Consider the following 11762-nt stretch of genomic DNA (forward strand, 5'->3'; position numbering starts at 1 on the left):
TTCAATCCATTTTCTCCCCAGCACTGTTGGGACTGGGGTCGGGGTGGTGCTGCTGCTGGGTCTTCCCCTGCCATCCTTCAGTGGATTTCCGTTGGGCCTCTAAGGTGCCCATTTTTCCAATGCCTGTATAGAAGCCCATATTTGCATAACAAAGAACCTTTCTTTCTATAATCCTGGTTCAGAAGAGGAAGTTTTAAAGATGATCCAACAGAAAGATCTCATGTTGAAGTGCATTCTGAACTAGATTCCCTCTTTCTAAATTTATTAGCCATAAGCAATCAGATTTCAGAGGAATTTCCTAAATTTAGCAAACAGCAGCAGAGCTCCTACTAAACCAATCCATTGTAGGGATGTAGATCATAGCATCCAGAAGAATATCTAATGGTAAGTAGATGACTTCATGCTGTCAGTAAATGTACCTTAGAGGATTCTAAAGTGTTTTAAAGAGCATCATCAGTTACTAATTTCTCCCTTTGCTCTCTTTCAAAGGGCTATTTACCCAAGCCTATTTTGTATACTTTATAAAGAAACCCCTTCAATTTCCTGCTGAAGGAAAGCATGTACCATGTATGCCAGTTGGGAGCACTTCTGTATTTCTGGTTTCAGCTCCATTCATCCCACTCTTTGACTTTGTTTCAAGTCTTAGAAGAAGTAATTCAATCAAATATTTGATTCCATGCACCATTTGCTATATTTAATTGTTTTTTGAGTCTCCTTTAAACATTTCCAGCAAACTTAGGGTATATCAAATGTTCCCACTTGTCAAGGTTTTTTCCCCCACTTTGAACTTTAGAGTCAAAAAAGTGGGGACCTGCATGATTACTTTTAAGCTTAATTACTAGCTTAAATTTGGTACACTGCCACCAGCCAGAAGTCTGTGTCTGGCACACCCTCTGTTCCCCCAAAACCTTCCCTGGAGAACCCAAAACCCAAACCCCTTGGGTCTTAAAACAAGGAGAAATAAACCATTCCCCCTCCCTTCCCCCCTAGACTTTCCCCTCCCTGGGTTGCCTTGGGAAGCTTCACATCGATCCAAACTCCTTGGATCTTAAAACAAAGAAGAATTAACCTTCCCCTCTCCTTTTCCCCTCACCAACCCCTGGTGAGTTTAGACTCAATCCCTTGGATTCTAAAACAAGGAAAAATCAATCAAGTTCTTAAAAAGAAAACTTTTAATTAAAGAAAGAAAAGGTAAAAATTATCTCTGTAAAATGAGGATAGAAAATGCTTTACAGGGTACTCAGATTCATATAGACTAGAGGGACTTCCCCCCCCCAGCCTGAGATTCAAAGTTACAGCAAACAGAGGTAAAAATCCTTCCAGAAGAAAGACACATTTATGAGTTGAGAAAACAAACATAAGACTAATCAGCCTTGCCTGCTATTACTTACTATTTGGAAACATGAAAGACTGATTCAGAAAGATCTGGAGAAGTCTGGGTGTACGTCTTGTTCCTCTCAGTCCCGAGAGCGAACAACGAACAAAACAAAAAGCACAAACAAAGACTTCCCTCCACCAAGATTTGAAAGTATCATCTCCCCCTATTGGTCTTCTGGTCAGGTGTCAGCCAGGTTCACTGAGCTTCTTAACCCTTTTTAGGTAAAAAAGACATTAACCCTTAACTGTCTGTTTATGACAACACTTCTCTCAGGGATTGAGAGGAAGGACGGTCTTGTGATTTAGGCACTAGACCTGATATGCACTTCAATTTTCTGGCTCTATCACAGATTCCCTGTATGACCTTGGAGAAGTCATGAAAACTCGCTGTGCCTTTGCTCCTCATTGGTAAAATTCACCTTGTGTCTGGCTTGTCTATTTAAATTATGGGTCAGGAACTGTCTCTAGCTATGTGTTTGTACAGTGCTTAGCACAGCAGGGCCCTGATCTCAGCTGGAGCCTCTGGATTCTGTTGTGATATAAATAATAATAATTAGGGCTCAGTTCTGGCTGCACCTGCATGGTTCATGAGCTGGGGAGAGAATTCAAGGAGACTTTCCCCAGTCATGTGATTGTAAAGGAGGCAGACAGAATACAAACCAGGACAGTTAAATGGGGGAGAGATCATTGGCCAACCTCCTGGTGTCTGATGACAAGTGCAAGGAAAAGTATACCCTTTATCTTTATAAAAGAGATATAATTGATTTTGCTCTACACACTCCCTTTTGTGCCCTCTGGCATTCTGCCTGTGTTTGTCCCATGCAAGCAGAATGCCCCAGACTATAATCACAACTCAGGCAGTACATTTGTATTGCCATCCTCCCAGTGCTCCAGAATGAGCTCACAGAGTAGAATACAGATGCACATTTGCAGTACATCTAAAACCTGATTTCAAAAATCAATTTAGTAAGCTATCCCACCATTTACAATGCAGGAAATGAATAGATGCCATCACACAAACCTTGCACTGCCCACTTAACAAATAGGTTATTCTTCTCAAGCAGAGTGAAATACATACTGCTCACAACACAACCACCTTTCCTCTGACCCTTGGAATGTTGTGGTATATTATCTATTATTTTTGCTCTCTTGATTTCATTATTTAAATGTTGTCTTTTAAGGAATGCTGTTAAATGGAAAATACTATCATTTATCTATTGACAGTGTAATTTTTGGTAAGATAGTTATAATTGCTGTCTTAAGAAATTGTATAATATTATCCTCCTGTGGCAGAGCTATTCTCTTCTCTTGCTTAAAATTGACATGGGACTACTCACGTGTTTAAGATAAGCATGTATTGTAGGGAAGGGGCAAATGTATTTTAAACTGATCAGAGTGTGCCATTAATATGTACCAGGGCTGTGCTGTATATATTAGGTGTTTATGGTAAAAGATTATTACTGATTTTGGTTCAGCGTTAAGGTGTTGTTTTGTGATAAACCATATATTTCTTTACACATGATATGAGTAACGGGCCACATTTTTAGCTCGTGTAAACGTGTGTAGTTCCATCAAATAAGTGAAATTATTTCCATTTACACCAAAGGATCTGGTCAAATGTGTCTGTTTAGTATTTGGGCAGTGCCACTGTTGCCATGTCCCTAGCTATTCAGTTTTTGCTTTTTGCAAATGATGTGACAGCTGCTTACTACACTGTTTTTACTTCGCAACATTAAGTAGTGTTTAAATGACATTTTTCTTTTTGTAATTTCCTAGTGGGATTTTATTTCATTATCATCATCATTATTATTATTATTATTAATTAATATTTGATTGCAGTAAATTAGGTACAAGGAGTTATGGTTTGTCACATCATTATTTCACATTATTATCATTTATTATTTGTATTCTGGTAGTGCCTAATGGCTTCAAATTAGTATTGAAGCCCTATTGTGTTAGGCATTATACAAGCATGTTATAAAAGATGGTCCCTGCCCAAAAGACTTTACAATCAAAATAAACAAGAAAAATGAATGGGAAGGAGAGGGAAATATTTTTCATATAAGCAGAGTAATCAGGACGATGAGTGGCGAATGTTATGTTAGTTCCTTGGTCTTTGGGTTGGTTATATTTGCTTTGTTTTTGTTCTGTTTTTCATGTTCATGTTAATAATCCATGGAGAGAGCAGGGGAGGAGTTGAGGAGGAGTTCATAGCGAACAGGGAAAGGAACGGGAATAAAGGAGAAGGGAAGAAGGAAAGACTAGAGGGCAAAGAAAGCAATGGTTTGGCAGAGAGACTTTGAGAGGGGGGATTTGGAGAAAACACCCGATCAGCCAGGAGGGGAAAATAACCAGAAGCAAAACATAAGCAAAAAATGAAAATCTGTCTGAAAGTTTCAAAGTTGCCACCACTGTTGCTGCTAATACTGTGTGCTGCCTAGGCCCTTTACCTAATGTCAAACTCTATGCTGCTTCCACAGGTGCTTCTAAAGCCCATTCTGTACCTCTTCATTGCCTCTTCTCTGGGGTTCATTCTGGACTTTTTTTTTTTTAGTCAGAGCTATGTTTTTATACTCCTTTTATTGCCAAGTCACCTCCTGGGTTTCATCCTCCTCCCTTTTCCTGCGCATCTCATGATTCATGATACTGTGCATGTTTCCTCCTTCCTAGTTTCAACCACATTTCTTCAGGGGGGAGGGATAGCTCAGTGTTTTGAGCATTGGCCTGCTAAACCCAGGCCTTGAGGGGGCCATTTGGGAACTGGAGTGAAAATGTGTCCGGAGATTGGTCCTGCTTTGAGCAGGGGATTGGATTAGAGGACCTCCTGAGGACCCTGATATTCTATGATTCTAGGCTCCTCATCCAGTCCACTGTTGTGTTTGCCTTTACCTTAACTTCATTTCTAACCTTTGCACCAGATCCTGATCACAGGTATACCTATGTAAATCCACAGTAACTGTGCTAAAGTCAGTCTGGCTCTTATCCTACAAATGATCTACTACTAGCTCTGACAAACACAGGCAAATGCCAGTTCTCTACAATTAGGCCAATATAAATCACTTAAAAACACACTTAACTTTAAGCATGAGATTAAGCCCCACTGAAATCAAACATGTGCTTAAGTGATTTTCTGAACTGGGATCCTAAATCTTGGAATTCATTGTTTTTTTTCTCATGTATAACTATTAGGAATATATAGCCATTCATAACTTTCTACATCATGCTCTGGCTTCTATTGCTGGATCATCAGCCATCAGTCCTACCTTTCTGTGCCTTAACAGAAATATCCTTGTTTCTTGAAAATCTGCAGCATTTAGGTTTATTCTTACCCTGTATGCCTCTTCCTGTCTGTATATCTTCTTTTCATCCTAGCAGCAAGCCTCAGTGAGTAAGCAAGCCTCGTGGATATCCCAGATGCAGCACAGTAACTTTAATCCCTCTCTATTTTTAACCATTTTTAAAGTTTTATCTACACCCTACTGGGTCTGGCTAAGATTTTGGTTGCCCAGTTTGGGACATCTTAATGCAAGCTGGTTTTCAGAGGGATACTTAGCATTTTGTAAAAATTAAGCCATTTTAAGGATGTGACACCCCAAAATAGGGGCACTTCAAATCACTAGTCACATTTGAAAAATCTTGACCTTATTTATTTCAGCCTCTACTGTTGCTGAATTGCTTCCTACTACAATCAGTCAAGTGTAACTCCCCTTCTCTACACTCACCAGCCTCCACTTTCCATCAGTTAATAGTCTCTCTCTCCCAGTTGTCTCTTATGAAGCTTCTGGTTTTGGGGGGAGTTGCTGGTTCTCTGCACAAACTGTAGTACAGGAAAAGTGCCTCATATCTACACTCCTGACTGTACTATACAATAATGTCAGTTTTGTTCCAATCTTTATGAAATCTTTAGAATCTGTTTGAACTAAAGCTACTGAAAATATAGCAGTTATTTCTTCTACACCAGTTTTGAAATTTAGCCAAAATGCAGGAGAATAGAAGGACCGGTACAGCTAGCAGAGGTAGAGCTGTGTGACACATTAGAAAGTGAGTAAGGGGAGACTGGATTAGATGATGAAATGGAGAAGAGTTCGGTGAGGGATTTAGAGTCTGAGCCAAAGCCAATGGACAGACTCTCATTGACTTCAATGGACTTCTTTTCAGGCTCTTAATGGGTAGGGCGGTGAGCCAAAGTGGCATGAAAGAAAGATATTCATGGTAATGGAGCTATAAAGGGACTGTTCACCCAAAAGTTTAAAAACAAACCAAAGCACTGATTTGTAGCACCGCATCTTGTTTAGCAATTTCTTGCAAGTCACGTAGAGCTTGATCCAAAGCCCATTGAAACTACTCAGAGGATTCCTCTTGTCTTCAGTGATCTTTGGACCAGGCCTTAAATGATGAACTATTCATCACCAAATATTCCTCACATTTCCCAGCGGGACTGTATTAGGGAAGAATAAATCTATTTAATCTGAAAATATTGTTTTTTCAGTTTAGGAAGAGTCTGCCATCTTCATATGCAAAATCCAGAAGTTCTGTTACTTGAGCTAAAGGAGACTATCCAGAAGTGGAAAGTGCCTCATTTCCAGGCATCTCTCCTTTTTCAAGAAAATCCATTACAAATAGCTGCTAAGAGTCATCTCAGTATCAGCATTGCAGCTTATGACCACTGTCATTTGAGACTCTCTTTCAAGCATTGCTTTGATTTAAGTAAATCACAGTAGCACTCCAGCAGCCCCATAATCTTTAATGCAGCACTTTGCCAGTATATTTAGACTCCGAATATATTCATATCAGTACCATGGAAGTTATGAAACCCCATTGCTATAACATGACTTCCATGGAGAATGAAAGCTTTTACTTTTTAGCTATCCTTTTACTGCAGAGAATATGACCATGGCAGGGATGTCTCTAGTGCAAGGCAAGTCCAGGTTGGTGTATTATGTGTTCACTATTACTGAGTTTTGTTTAAAAAATCTTGTCTTTATGGAATATGTTGTTCATATGCTTGAAGTAGTAATTATTGAAATTGATATTGTTACAATATTTCACTTTATATATCACAGTAAGGAAAATTAATTAGCCCCATGTCATGGGTATTAGGTACCAGGCAGTGTTTAAGTTGAACTTAGAGCATTTTATGGTTATGATTTATTGTATTTTTATTAATTAGTATATAAAACAATCTACTGGGCCTCTTGAGTTATATTTCTTTGTTGCACTGGGCTTTGGTAGTACAAGTACTCATACAAATGGTAGACAGCAAAGCTCTATAGTAAGGAGCTGTGAACATGTACAAGAATGATCAAGCATTTAGGGTTCAAGTCAATGGAAAAACTTCCGCTGACTTCAGTGGGAGACAGATCAGGTCTTAAATGTAGTTCACATTGAGTAGATGTAAATCTCAAGCTTGCTGCATGTCTGCTCTTACCCACAAGAGTGCAGAGTGAAAAAAGGGGTCACGTGTGGGTGAAGGGACATGACATTAAATATGATCTTCAGCACACCCAAATTACGGATTTAGCTCAGCAGTCCCTCTTTGGTCTTATTCCTGCTTCTAGACAAGAGTAACAGCAGCACTCTCATTAATGCACAATAGCATTCCCCTCTATTACTTGTCTTGCGTATCACTTTTTTATCTGCACTCATAGTCACATCACTCTTTGTCTGTGCCCTTGAAGTATTTTCTCTTGCAATGACTAAATTAACTGCATTATATTAAGTACATCAATAAAATATTTTGGGAAGTAGAATAGGATCTCCCTTTAACTCTTTTCAAACTAGTATTTGAGTGGATAGCGCCAGATCCTTTATTCCTTCTAGGAGCCTGTGATACTTAAAAAGTGCTGGATTAGACCTCTAAGTATTTTGGAAAGACTCTGCATGATGAGACGTTATGAGATTAGCTAAAGCAAGACAAATTCAGACTAGAAATAAGGAGCGCATTATTAACCATGAGGATAAATAACCTCTAGACCAGATTACCTAGGGATGTGATGAATTCTTCATTGCTTAAAGTCTTCAAATCAAAATTAAGTGTCTTTCTAAGACTCCCAGCCAGAAGTTATGGGCTTGATGCACAAGCCACTTGGTGAAATTCTATGGCTTGTGTTATGCAGGTCAGATTAGATTATGATAATAATTCTCTGAATCATTCTCCGAAAACTTTCGCTCAATACACAGCAGCTGTCAAAAAGGCTAATAGTGTGTTGTGAACTATTGGAAAAATAATAGAAAATAGGACAGAAAATATCATACCCCCACTGTATAAATCCATGGTGCAGCCACACCTTGAATACTGTATCCAGATCATTCCATCTCAAAAAGGATATAGTGGAGTCTCTAGGGGAGATTCAAAGTAGGGCAGCAGAGATGATGAAGAGTATGGAACAGCTTCCAGATGAGGAGAGACTAAACAGATTTGGGCTATTCATCTTAGAAAAGAGACGACTAAGGCAAGGTAAGACAGAGGTCTATAAAATCATGAATGCTGTGGGAAAAGTTAACAGAGAAGTGTTATTTACCCTTTCACACAATACAAAAAACAGGGTTCATCCAATGAAATTAGTAGTGCTAATTTCAAAGCAAGTGACCATTATGGCTCAAAATGCAGTCCTCATTCATCGTCATCAAACCTCTGACTACCAGAAACCAAGAATGGGAGACAGGATCACTCCAAAATTGTCCTGCTCTGTACACTCCCCCCATAAACTCTGGTATGGCAATTGTCAGAGACAGTATTCTGGGCAAGATGGACTATGATCTGACCCAGTATAGCAACTCTTATGTTCTTATCCCATCTGACTGTAAAATTTCTGAGGCTTTCTTTGACCTTGGGCCTGATCTAAACCCCATTGAATTCAATGGGGATCTTTCCATTGATTTCATTGGGCTTTGAATCATGTCCTTACAGAATATGTTGGGATATCTGAACTCACTTTTCAAGATAGTGCGGTATGGAATGGATAAGTAGGCTTTTTATACATAGCTTATTTTATTTGAAGTCAGTTCTGTGACTAAATCTCATTCTTTTCTAAGGAGAATCCCTGCTGCAGAGTTGTTTGTCATGTCATCAGGAAGGAGAGGGGTCAGCAAGTGCAGCAGATGTTCAGTGGGAGTTCCACACACTCAAGGTGAAATTTACCCCAGTGCAGAGGGCCAGCACAAGGCCTGTGGAACACTTAAGTCCCTCTCATACCTCCAGAATAAGAAGTATGAATTGGCACAGAGTCCCATTGCTGGATGTTCACACAGGGCTGAATTTCACACAGGCAGCTTGAAGGATTGGTGCATTGTTATATTGCATCTATGTAGAATTTTGTATTCCAGTTTTGTATCAAATATTAATATGGTATGTTTTGTTAGTAAATGTATATCACAGAACATATGGGATAAGTAATGTGGCCAAGTTTTTGTGACATTTGGAACCTAAACTTGTGTATTTCCTCACTTTTCATTTTAACTGTGCAGCAATGCTGAATGAGCAGGTTTTGGTGGTTTTTATTTTTGTTTTTCATTTTATGTATATCTATATAAGGGGCCAAACTCTTCTTGCCTCACAAACATGAAGTTGTTCCATTGGCTGCAGTGAGATTGTCTTAGTAAAACAAACAGAATTTGACCAATGGTCTGTAAAATGCTTTGGGATTTGGGGGAGGATAATTTATTATGCTTGTTTCTCTGATTTGCTTTATAGATGACTCTGCCCATTTTCCAAGATCTCCACACTGTGGAGAATGGAGTTTTATTTCATTTATATCTAGATCATGATGGTGAATCCATTTCAGTATGCTGTACTCTGTGTTACCTGAATTTCAGTTATTATGTGGCCTCTCTAGGGTTCTCGGATTTGTTCATTCAAGATTAATGAGACATTGGTTCTCCATTAAGAAGCTGTTTAAAAATATGTTTAATTATAATGAGTAATGTACATGAATTAATACATTTGCCCTTTTCGGTGTATCGGGGATACATTATGTCTGTTTTACTCTTAAGCAGGGTCCTAACATTGGCAATTTTATACTGATGTTACTTGGTCCTGATAATTAAAATAAACCAGACTAGATGCATGAAGGGCCAAATTTTGAGAATGATAGCCTCCATTTTGTGGGCTTAACCTGCACTCATATCTATGTAGCTGGAGTTGAATTGTGGGTGCAAATCAGGTAGCTGGAGGCACAAATGCTCAGATTTACATTTGCAATTTATTTCATAGGCACAGATTTTGCAGCCTCAAATTGTAACCACAAAAATAAGGGCTTGAAAATGTAACCCAAAATGTGCCTTATACTGTGATTAGATAGATAAATAGACTTAGACAGCACTAATATTGTTAAGCGGAATGAACACATCATGTCTGTCCTATTATGCTTAACTATGTTAGCATTGACGCTAAGCATAGAAATCCGGATAAAGTTTTGATTTTGGCCCTGATCCCCTGCTTGCTGAAGTCAGGGGGAATTTTGCTGTTAACTTTAATGGCCCCATGATCAGACCCATTAGTTAACTTTTCTGACTCAGTGTGACTCCTTTCAATTAAGTCCAGTAGCACAGATGGAAAGTCAAAACATATTTCTATTTTCTCTCATTGAAATGAAATGTTAATTTCTCACATCTGTTCTGAAACGTTTTGTTACCAGCTTTGCCTGTTACTTTGGAGTATGCTCGTTTATTAGGGTTACTCTTCTGGGGCGGGGGTTTTGTACTTCTATCAATGTACTGCTTGTGTCACTTGTGTTCTTATACGGAGCTCTACTTCACCCTGCTGCAGGTTCCCTCCCAATGGAGCTAATCTGCAGGACTTAGGTCCCCAGGGCTGGGTTCTTCCAGCTCCAGAATCAGATGAGAACACACACACATTAACAGAGCACATCTGAAAGGACCGGATTAATCAGCACTCCCAAGCTGACCCCTTTAATGTCCCTGGACTCAGTAGGCTGGATCAAGCAGCATTTCCAAGCTGTCACCCTCCTAGGCCCATGGATTCAGCAGGCTCAGTCAAACAGTATCTCCAAGCTGTCACCCTCATATGCCATGGGCACTGCACCGGAGTAGAGTACTCCTGAGCAGGCTGGGTCAAGCAGCACTTCCAAGCTGCCACCCTCATATGTTCCAGGTTCAGCACATCCCTATCTCCACTTTAATGTTACAGTTGTTCTGGTAGTAACCCACTTGGTCAGCAAACCCCACAGGATTTTTGGTTACTGCAGGGATCTTTTAGCTTAGGTATGAGGAGCGTTGCTGAGGAAACCAAAAAACACCCACAAGGACTGTGGGGAGAGAGAGAGAGAGAGAGAAGCAACCAGCTTAACCATAAAAGTTATTTATTGCCAGGTAGTAACTATACAATGGGAGCCAAACAAACAAAACAGTTATAATATTAAATCTAACTTAAATTTGATTATAAAAGTCAGATTTAGAAAACTATAACTGATCACACAAGTCAGGGTCAGAAGGCTGTACCTAGAGAGAGAGAGAGAGGGAGCTGGGTTCCCACCACTCCGTGAAGCTTGAATCAATCAGGGGTCCTAGGTGGTAATTATAGCTGAAGGTCCGGAGCACAATCAGCCAGGAGAAGAGGAAGTCCCAATGGAACTGATGCAGATTTTGGATCCAGGCATCAGAGCACTTACTTGAGCAGGGGAAGGGGTTTTTGTAGAGAAACAACAATCGTTCATGGGAGAACAGTAAATTTGTTTATGTGCAAACTGATGGCTCAAGGGAGTATACCAAAATTGTTTTGTTCAGGCTAGACTGGGGTAGGCAACCTATGGCCAGCATTTGAGCTGATTTTCAGTGGCACTCACACTTCATTGCTTTTTGTAAGTCCTTCTTGTGATCGGCTTTGGTTCAAGCAGAGGCTGGTGGAGGAAGGTCTTTCATAAGTCAGACAGGCTGGGTACTGCGCCCTGGTTCCCCAAGAACACAGAGATTATAGGTACCAGTTTCTATAGCTATTTCTTAGACAAGTTTTTTTCTGAAGGTTAAATACATTTGCTGTTACCTAAGGAAAGTAGCATGAAATTGAAATATGCAGTTTCTTACTAGTGTTTCCTTTTGCTCTTCACTCACAGCTATCAAAAGTTCAGCTATCTGACTGCCTCAATATACACATCACATAAAGCTATGACCTCCCAGAGTGCTTTGCAGTACATTAATCCATGACAGAAAGCACACAGTGTGCAATTATAATAAAACTCCCTAAAAAACTAATCCCCAAATAAAAGGTAAATTGAACAAATAGGTCTTTAATTTAAATGCTGTAGTCTAAGTTGCCTCTCAATGTCATGAAGTTCTGCTGAAGAGCTCCAATGACAGGGACTCCCCAAGTTGAAAGCCCTATAATTATGAAACCCAAAATAAAGAGATGCAGCAATTAAAAAGGGCAC

The sequence above is a fragment of the Gopherus evgoodei genome, chromosome 1 (assembly GCF_007399415.2).
Source record: "Gopherus evgoodei ecotype Sinaloan lineage chromosome 1, rGopEvg1_v1.p, whole genome shotgun sequence".
NCBI classification, from domain to species: Eukaryota; Metazoa; Chordata; order Testudines; family Testudinidae; genus Gopherus; species Gopherus evgoodei.